We start from the raw sequence: 10,513 nt of genomic DNA, 5'->3' as shown, positions 1-10,513 counted from the left end.
TGGTTATCCAGTGCACAGCCTTACCATTTGTTTTGATAATTTTCTAGCATAAATCACCTCTCATGCAAATCTTTATTTGAAAGTGATGAAAATGCACATGTATCTTGTGGAGACATCTCATTCCTGGCCTCAAATACTGTGGATGATGACTATCCTAACCTCATTGGTTATTTGAACAGAGAAGTGGGAACCAAAGATCTTTGCTGCACAGGAACTGGACTCAACCTTATCTCCTGGTGGTCCTAACCACTAGAGTATGAGAAAAAAGACAGTCACACCATTTAGCTTTATCTTAGCTCTATCTTTTGGCTTTTGCTGAAAGAGCTGGAGACTACAACTCTATAAATCTTGAAAGTGTAGCTGGAGCAAATTTAATGTAAATCATGAGAACTTTTTAAATGTTTAATGATACAAGGTCGGTGACTTTATATAAACTGAGACAGTAAGAAAGTCCCCTTTCAAACTCTAATTCTTGTAACTAAGTCAGAAAGATTTCAGATATTTCACTCAGAAAAGCAGGCAATACTTTATTGAAGGGATAAACAAGGAAAGGGGACACTCTCAAAGTATATAATGGGTCCTCTGAAAGGGGAGAGAGACAGTGTCCCTTTCATGCAATCCACTTTAGTTGGGTATCCCAGAGAAGTTTCCAAAAAGTACCACCCAGGCCTACTACTTGACTTTGAACTGACACCTGGATGACATCCAATTGTCAAGTCCCCACTGCTAGGATAACTTTAGGTCACCTTGGCCAATGCAACTGATTCTCATTGAATTATTATTTTTTTTATATTGGTTACTCAAAACATTACAAAAATTACAGAATCACATCGGTTACACATCCACATTTTTACATAATGCCATATTAGTAACTGTTGTATTCTGCTACCTTTCCTATCCTCTACTATCCCCCTTCCCCTCCCCTCCCATCTTCTCTCTCTACCCCATCTGCTATAATTCATTTCTCTCCTTATTTTTTCCCATTCCCTTCAAAACCTCTTAAATGTAATTTTGTATAACAATGAGGGTCTCCTTTAATTACCATGAAATTTCTCTTTTTTCTCCCTTTCCCTCCCACCTCATGACTCTGTTTAATGTTAATCTTTTCCTCCTGCTCTTCCTCCCTGCTCTGTTCTTAGTTGCTCTCATTATATCAAAGAAGACATTTGGCATTTGTTTTTTAGGGATTGGCTAGCTTCACTTAGCATAATCTGCTCTAATGCCATCTATTTTCCTGCAAATTCCATGATTTTGTCATTTCTTAGTGCTGCATAGTACTCCATTGTGTATAAATGCCACATTTATTTTTATCCATTCATCAATTGAGGGGCATCGGGGTTGGTTCCACAGTCTAGCTATTGTGAATTGTGCCACTACAAACATCGATGTGGCAGTATCCCTGTAGTACACTCTTTTAAGATCTTCAAGGAATAGTCCAAGAAGGACAATAGCTGGGTCAAATGGTGGTTCCATTCCCAACTTTCCCAAGAATCTCCATACTGCTTTCTATATTGGCCGCACCAATTTGCAGTACCATCATCAATGTACAAGAGTACCCGTTTCCCAGCATCCTGGCCAGCACTTGTTGTTGTTTGACTTCATAATGGCTGCCAATCTCACTGGAGTGAGCTAGTATCTTGGGGTGGTTTTGATTTGCATTTTTCTGACTGCTAGAGATGGTGAGCATTTTTTCATGTACTTGTTGATTGATTGTATATCCTCCTCTGAGAAGTGTCTGTTCAAGTCTTTGGCCCATTTGCTGATTGGGTTCTTTGTTTTCTTATTGTTTAATTTTTTGAGTTCTTTGTATACTCTGGATATTAGGGCTCAATCTGAAGTGTGAGGAGTAAAAATTTGTTCCCATGATGTAGGCTCCCTGTTTACCTCTCTTATTGTTTCTCTTGCTGAGAAAAAAACTTTTTAGTTTAAATAAGTCCCATTTGTTGATTCTTGTTATTAACTCTTGTGCTATGGGTGTCCTATTAAGGAATTTGAAGCCTGACGCCACAATATGTAGATAGGAGCCAACCTTTTCTTTTATCAGATGCATAGTCTCTGATTTGATATCAAGGTCCTTGATCCATTTTGAGTTGACTTTTGTGCATGGTGAGAGGAGGGGATTCAGTTTCATTTTGTTGCATATGGATATCCAGTTTTCCCAGCACCATTTGTTGAAGACGCTATCCTTCCTCCATTGCATGCTTTTAGCCCCTTTATCGAATATAAGATAGTTGTAATTTTGTGAATTGGTTTCTGTATCCTCTATTCTATACCATTGGTCCACCTGCCTGTTTTGGTACCAGTACCATGCTGTTCTTGTTACTATTGCTTTGTAGTACAGATTGAAATTTGGTATCGCTACACTTCCTGATTCACACTTCCTGCTTAGAATTGCTTTTGCTATTCTGGATCTTTAATTTTTCCATATGAATTTCATGATTGTTTTATCTATTTCTACAAGAAATGCCATTAGGATTTTGATTGGCATTTCATTGAACCTATAGAGAACTTTCGTAATATCGCCATTTTGATGATATTAGTTCTTCCTATCCATGAATAGGAAATATTTTTCGATCTTCTAAGATCTTCTTCTATTTCTCTCTTAAGGATTCTGTAGTTTTCATTATATAAATCTTTCACCTCTTTTGTTAGCTTGATTCCCAAATATTTTTTTTTCTTTGAAGATATTGTGAATGGGGTGGTTTTCCTCATTTCCAGTTCAGAAGATTTGTCGCTGATATACAGGAATGCCTTAGATTTATGCGTGTTGATTTTATATTCTGCCACTTTGCTGAATTCATTTATTAGCTCTAGTAGTTTCTTTGTAGAACCTTTTGTGTCTTCTACGTATAGGATCATATCATTCGCAAATAGTGATAATTTAAGTGCTTCTTTTCCTATCTTAATGCCTTTAATTTCTTTTGTCTGTCTAATTGCTCTGGCCACTATTTCAAGAACTATATTGAATAGAAGCAGTGAGAGAGGGCATCCCTTTCTTCTTCCAGATTTTAGAGGGAATGCCTTCATTTTTTTTCCATTTCAAATGATGCTAGCCTAAGGCTTTGCATATGTAGCTTTTAAAATTGTGAGGTAATTTCCTGTTATCCCTAGTTTTTGTAACGTTTTGAACATAAAAGGATGTTGTACTTTGTCAAATGCTTTTTCTGCGTCTATCGAGATGATTATATTGTTCTTATCTTTAAGTCTATTGATGTGGTGAATAACGTTTATTGATTTCCGTATATTGAACCAGCCTTGCATCCCAGGGATGAATTCTACTTGATCATGGTGCACGATATTTTTGATATGTTTTTGTATATGATTTGCCAAAATTTTATTGAGGATTTTTGCATCTAAATTCATTAGGGATATTGGTCTCTAGTTTTCTTTCTTTGAGGTGTCCTTATCTGGTTTGGGAATCAGGGTGATATTGGCCTCATAGAATGAATTTGGAAGTTCTCCCTCTTTTTCTATCTCCTGAAATACACTATGGAGTATTGGTATTAGTTCTTCTTTAAAGTTCTTGTAAAATTCTGCTGTATATCCATCTGGTTCTGGGCTTTTCTTGGTTGATAGTCTTTTGATGGCTTCTTCTATTTCCTCACTTGATATTGGTCTGTTTAGGTTGTTTACATCTTCCTGAAATTGGATTCTTAACCATAAATTCTTGCAGATTTTAGAGCTAGGAAAAAATATTTTTATTTCTCTTGGTTTAAGAATGTGATATATGGAAAGAGTAACAAAAGTTCCCTTCTTAAGGGTAACACGGCTTCTTCTTATGAACATTATTTTATACCCAATTTTTTCCTGCAGATAACAGTTTACTGAAGAATGTGATATACCCTGACCACTTAAGTCAGGCCAGGTTGCAGGTTAATTTCTTCATGATATAAAAGCATGTGGGGAACAGCACAGTGATCCCCACTTTTATAGAATTATTCCCTGAACCGCATGCTCTCCCCACTCAAATCTATCCCCTTTCATTTAGCAAGAAGTAGTTTAGCCTAAGTAATACTATGGTTGATACTGCGTCCCAAAGACTGGGCCCCAGACAAACATCAGTTTTAACAGAGAACTGGATAGAAATGTGAATTCTCAGATTGCAGTTCAGCCTTATTATATGAGACTCCGACTGGCTCAAAAATCTTAATTTTAATTATCCATTCAGTTTTATGGTTGGGGCTTAAAATCTGTGCCCTGATTTAGTCTCTACTCCAAGAACTATTTTTTTTCACCACTTTACAAAAAAAAAAAAGTTATTATGACCTCATTAACTTACAGCTTAATGACCTGCATCCAAAATTGTCTAGTTTCAGCCCTGATGAACAGATCCTGAGATTTAAAGGGCTGGGTGCATGGATCTCTACTGCTGAGATGTTCAGGGAATCCTGTTACAATGACCCCAATAAGACCTTCAATCACAACACCCACAGCTAAGAGTCAAATCCCTGTAAACTTTTTAACTGTTACTTCTCTTCCAGAGATTAAAGCAATACCAAATCTCTTGTTTAAAAACTCTAAAGGGGGCTGGATTTGTGACTCAGTGGAAGTGTGTTCTCATAGCATGCATGAGGCACTGGGTTTGATCCTCAGCACCACATAGAATTAAAATTCAAATAAATTGCATCCACCTCAAATGAAAAACAAAATATTTTAAAAAATAAAAAAAGAATCTCTAAAGGCCATGTTACTGCACTATAACCATGATAACCATGGACCATTGTTTTTTTAAATAAAGATTCTGCATCATGATGTACAGATACCCACAGTTGCCAGATAAGACCACTAGATGGTGAGCATGTTTTTTGTTTTGTTTTCTTTTGTTTTTGTCAAAGAAGGGCACTCTGCAGGTAACTGGGGGCTTCTGTTGGTTGCTTCCATCATAGTCCTTGAAGTGTCCTGTGCTGAGGCAGGTTTTACTTTAGATTCTAGGAAGTTATATGAAACTAGGGTCTTTGACTACAGTACTACTATAGTACTGTAGCTGGAAATTTTTTTAGAATGGTACAGGTCCTCCTCCCCATATAGGACAGGCAGACTATTTCCCCACAGACTGAAGTCCTGGTGGTGGCAGAGATATGGTCATAGGCGCTAATAATAACAATCTGGAGGAGAAAAGTAGAGACAATATTTTCTTCTCCTAAAAAGTATAATCTGGTTTTATGAACACCCAGAACATGTGGCCTGCCTTTTTTGATGCTTTAACGTGTTTATAAGGAAGGTAACTGAGAAGGTAGGAAGATATCTTAAATTTGAATCTTGGCGTAAAAGCCTAGCTCTACTCCAGACTATAGTGGACTTTATCTGCTAATGTACCTCTTTTGCAACCCATGTTTACAACAATGGTGCAACAGGAACAGTGCCTGCACAATTCCCACATTCCAGGTGCAGTGCCCCTCCTTTGCACTCACCTCTGGCAGCCCATTGTGTTCCCCAACTCTAAGAGGGGGAAGGCCTAACAGAAAGAAGGGGCTTCAGTGCCTCCTCATGAAAAAGATCAAGTGGTACAGGTTGCAGATGTAGTTGCTCTGGCCCTTTTGAGATTTATAGATTTTCCATTGCCCTGAGAGTTCTTTGAGTTTGTTTTATGCATATGTAGAAGATGCACATAAACACATGCACTGTCACAGAGAACAGTTTTTAACAAGCAGTACTGAAGAGGCATTTGGGAAGCTCCACAGTTGGTCAGGAGATGAGGGTGTGGGAGATGATGGATAAAATGGGAAAGAGACTTCTTTGTATTTGTGCAGGAAGAAAAGATGAGACAGCATAAGTGGATTTAGGGTTAATATGTTATAATTTCAGTGAGCTTTAGGGGGCATGAGCCATCTCTGGTATTCTGGTACCTGGACCTGCCATGATTAGATCAGACAAAGCTGATTTTGGATGCTGGGAGCATAACAGGAAGGATATTGGTAGTATGGAAATAATATTAGTTAATTTTCACATGAACAACTTGGGAAGATGGCTAACTATTTCTAAGAATTAACTCTCTACAGAAGGTCATGACTGGGTGAACTAGAGCATGCCTGGGTGTGGTGGTCCATACCTATAAATCAAGGGATTCAGGGGACTGAAGCTGGTGGATTTTAAGTACAAGGTCAGCCTGAACAATTTATTGAGACCCTGGCTCACAGTGAAATTTACAAAAAAAAAAAAAAAAAAACATCTAGGTATCTTCTTCCAGTGTAGAAAAACAGCTGTAGAAGGATCATGAGTTAAATCCCAAGTACCTTCCTCTGCCCCCAAGATACACACACACACACACACACACACACACACACACACACACACACACACACACACACATACACACAGTCAAAGAATATATCCCCTTCATGGTCAGCAAAGCCCCATTGTCAAAGAAAGAGAGTCCAGGTTATAAAAGGCTGTGGTAACACAAGTACATTCTATTTCCAGAAAAAAAAAAAAAAGGAAATGACTCTGTAGGTCCTTCTAGAGGCTTGCTCTCTACTCCCTCAGGCAAGAACCTGTGTTTGTGATGATGATGATGATGATGATGATGATGATGATTTTGCTTCACTAACCCTATAGGCCCTTTTGGGTGATTGCAGAGCAACAGGTCTTTTTGTTTTAATAGAGTATCTTCCAGTGAGGCCTAAAGCTTGGCCAGCAGAGCAGAGAAATCTAATGCCTGTCATCAGTCTCTCCTCTGTCCTTTAGTCCTCAATTTACAACCAAGTGATACCTGCCTGGGGCAAGCTCAGGATGTTTGGGACAAGGCAAACTACTCAGGTAGAGAGATGAGGGCAGGGCCCTGGCTTTGAATCTCACTGGACCTTTTTTTTCCTCTGGTATAGCAACTTTGAAGGGGAAAGTGAAACACTGCACAGAAAATTGTGGAATGTGCAGGATCAGAAGTTAAATGTTTTTCTTGTAGATGGCAAGATAATGTCCCAGGCCCCCTGATTCAGCATGGGGTTGCAGATTCTGATTGCCTGAATATGTGTGTGTGTGTGCACACGCACATGTGCGCATGTGTGCAGGTGAATGCAGGTGGAGTCCTCAATGACTCACTATTTATTCCTGGAATAGAAGAGCTGGAAAGACTACATCCTCAATGGGGTTTCTGCTAAGGAAGAATCTTGTCTGATGTTCAAGTACAGGCATCTGGCTCAATATTGATAACTGACCTGAGACTGGTAAGGTTTGGGAAGGATGATAGAACTCTTGGTCAGAGAGTTAGTAGCACCACAATCAGGGCCAAATTAATAATTCTCCTGCCTTCAGGATTTAGGTATCTTCTGATAATATGCTGTGTTTCTCCTTTTGCTCCTTTTTTTTTTTCTTTCCTCCTTCCTCACTACTTTAAGACAATCATTGTGCTTAAAGCACTGGAGAGAAAACAATAAATTAGAAAAATCCCAGTTTTTTTTTCCAGCATGTATGATCTACCCCAGAGTTCCTGAGCCTAAGCATGGTTAAACTTAGAGACCAAAGACTTATTTTTGGCAAGGGGCTTGCCAACCATGATGATGTTTAGTAAACCTATTCCCTACCTTGAAAATAAAAAATGCCTCTAAAAGGCTCAATGTCCACAGGGTGTAACCACTGCCATGGCTGAGAACTTCTGAGCAGTGAAGTATAAAGCTAAGTTCACACCTGCAGTGGAGTTTGCAAGGATGTCTCTGTGTCTTCTTGGGGGTCTCTTTTATTTAGAGTTATGATCTTCCTAAGCTTTGCCACATTATTGATATTTGTATGGTTTCTCCCCAGTATGAATTCTCCGGTGTTGGTGTTGTTCTTTTATTAACAGCTTTGTCACCTTCTTTACGTTGCTATGGGTTTTCTCCAGTGTGAATTCTCTGGTGTTGATTAAGTCATGATTTTTGAGTCTGAATTGTGATCATGAAGTAACTATAGCTATTATCATTTTTTTAATAAAAGCTTTTTAAATGTTGCAATTGTTCAGACTTATGCACAGCAAAAACCTGAGTCTGATGACCAAAAAACCTGAGTCTCTTTGTCTTTTTTTTTTTGTACTTGGGATCAAACAAAAGTGCTCTCTACCACTGAGCCACATTCCAAGATCTTCCTAAGTAGCTTAGATTCTTGTAAAATTGCTGAGGCTGGTTTTGAAACTGTGATCCTCCTTCCTCAGCCTCTCCTGCTGCTTGGATGAAAAGTGTGCAGCACTGTGCCCAGATGAAGACTGAGTCTTCCAGAATCCTGAAAGAACCTGAAGTACTTCAGTGGAAGAGATTTCCTCATACAATATTGACTGTTAAAAACATCATTTCCTGGAAAGAAAATTGAGGAGCCAAGGATGGATTCTGGGAAAGATGTTAGCTATCTGAGCGTTCACAATGTGGCTTGGGACAGACATTTTTCCTGGGTGACACAACTGTATCCCTGTAAGTGTTACTGGCAGGATGGACTCATCAGTCCAATGCTTTTCATTGACACCATTTTTTAACAATTCTTATATTTTTTTCAAATGTAACACAATCATTGATTTAAAAACTTTTCAGGGCTGTGGTTTTCTTTTAAGAGAAAAAAGGGCAACTATGATTTATCAGGAACTGGCTCAGTGTTCTCAAAAACAGATGTCATATGCAAGCAGAGCAACACATTGGTACAAAGACACACAGTGCTACCCCTGATCTGCTAGTAACTGCTATAGTATGTTTAGGGGTGGAAAAAGGTAGTATGCTTCTTTCTCATATGTGCAAACCCTCTGGAGGATCAAAGACTCAAAGTCATGTATGGAGTATCAGGGCTCTCAGGGTCATAGACAGGCCTCCTGCTGTCTATTCAGTGTGAGCATTCACACCCAGTACATGTGTGAATTTAACCACAACATATATTGTATTTTGCTTTTCAAAATCTTTGTTTCTCAGCACCTGGTTTCAAACTTGTGAACTCTGCATTTGATGTAGAAAGCTAAGATGTATGATTTGAAAAGCTAGAATCTGATGCCTGAAGTGTGACAAAAAATATATTTTTAATGCTTTTTATGCCCATAAAATCCTGAGTAAAATTTAACCTCAGAGCAAAAGACATTGACATGCATGCTTGTCATCCAAGCAGCACAGGAGGCTGAGGCAGTAGAACCACAAGTTCAAACCCAGCCTGAGTACTAAAAGTGAGGCCTTAATAAACTCAGTGAAATTGTGCCTATAAATAAGTACAAACTAGGGATGTATGTGGCTTAGTGTTTGAGTGCTCCTGAATTAAATCCTCAGTATACCCCCAAAATAAAATAAATAAGACATTAAAAAAGGAACATGCTGTCCATCTGAGGTTATTAGAAAAACATTGATGTGATCATAGACTTTAGGCATAAGATGGTTTTATTAATGTGTCAGTTTGACACAAAAGAGGCCTTTAAGTAGAGAGATAGCTTTGGAAACAAAGTATGATTTGAATTTAATCAATTCAAACAAAAACCGATGAAAGGACAAGTGAACCTGGAGAGGTCCACAGAAAAAAAGAGGGCCAAGGGTCCAACCATGCTTCCTGCCCACTTCCATGGGCTCCTGTGCCAGTTGGGCAAGGGTTGAGGTTTCATGGAGTGAGCACTGCAGAGCTATCTCTGGACAATTGTAATTTTTTGTTCCAGTAAGAAGTTTCTGGTGACGAATGAGGTGTGATCTTACAACAAATGGCTTTTACAGTCTATAGATTTTTGAGAATTGTCTCAAGTATGAATGACCTATTTCTTGTTAACAATTGAAGCACACTTAAAACTTTGCCACATTCATAATATTAACATGGCTCTTATCCAGTATGAATATTTGGTGAACAACAATACTTTTCATAATAAAATAGCTTTGCCACATTCTTTGCATTTGTACAGTTTCTCCTCTTACGAATTCTCTGGAGTTGAGAAATGTGTGATCTTTGATAAAGAGCTTTGCCATATTCTTTACAATAGTATGGCTTTTCCCCAGTATTAATTCTCTGGTGTCAAATAATGTATGATTTTTGGTTAAAAACTTTGCCACATTCTTTTCATTTGTATGGCTTTTCTCCTATATGAAGTCTCTGGTGTTGACTAAGGAGTGACTTTCAATGACAAGCTTTACAACATTGATATTTGTATGGTGTCTCCCCAGTATGAATTCTCTGGTGTTGCGTAAGGTATAATCTTTTATTAAAAGCTTTACCACATTCTTTACATTTGTATGGCTTTTTTCCAGTATGAATTTTCTGGTGTCCAGTAAGATGTGATTTTTGAATAAAAGCTTTGCCACATTCTTTACATTTGTATGGCATTTCTCCAGTATGGATTCTCTGGTGTTCACTAAGTTGAGATTTTGAATTAAACGCTTTGCTACATTCGTTACATTTGTATGGCTTTTCTCCAGTATGAATTCTCTGGTGTAGAGTAAGGCTTAGTCTATAATTAAAAGCTTTGCCACATTCTTTACATTTCTATGGCTTTTCTCCAGGATTAATTCTCTGGTTCTGAGTAAGGCCTGATTTTAGATTAAAACCCTCACCACATTCTCTACATTTGTATGGCTTTTCTCCAGTATGAATTCTCTGG

The sequence above is a fragment of the Ictidomys tridecemlineatus genome, chromosome 12 (genome assembly GCF_052094955.1).
Source record: "Ictidomys tridecemlineatus isolate mIctTri1 chromosome 12, mIctTri1.hap1, whole genome shotgun sequence".
NCBI lineage: Eukaryota > Metazoa > Chordata > Mammalia > Rodentia > Sciuridae > Ictidomys > Ictidomys tridecemlineatus.
This window is presented reverse-complemented; position numbering follows the sequence as displayed.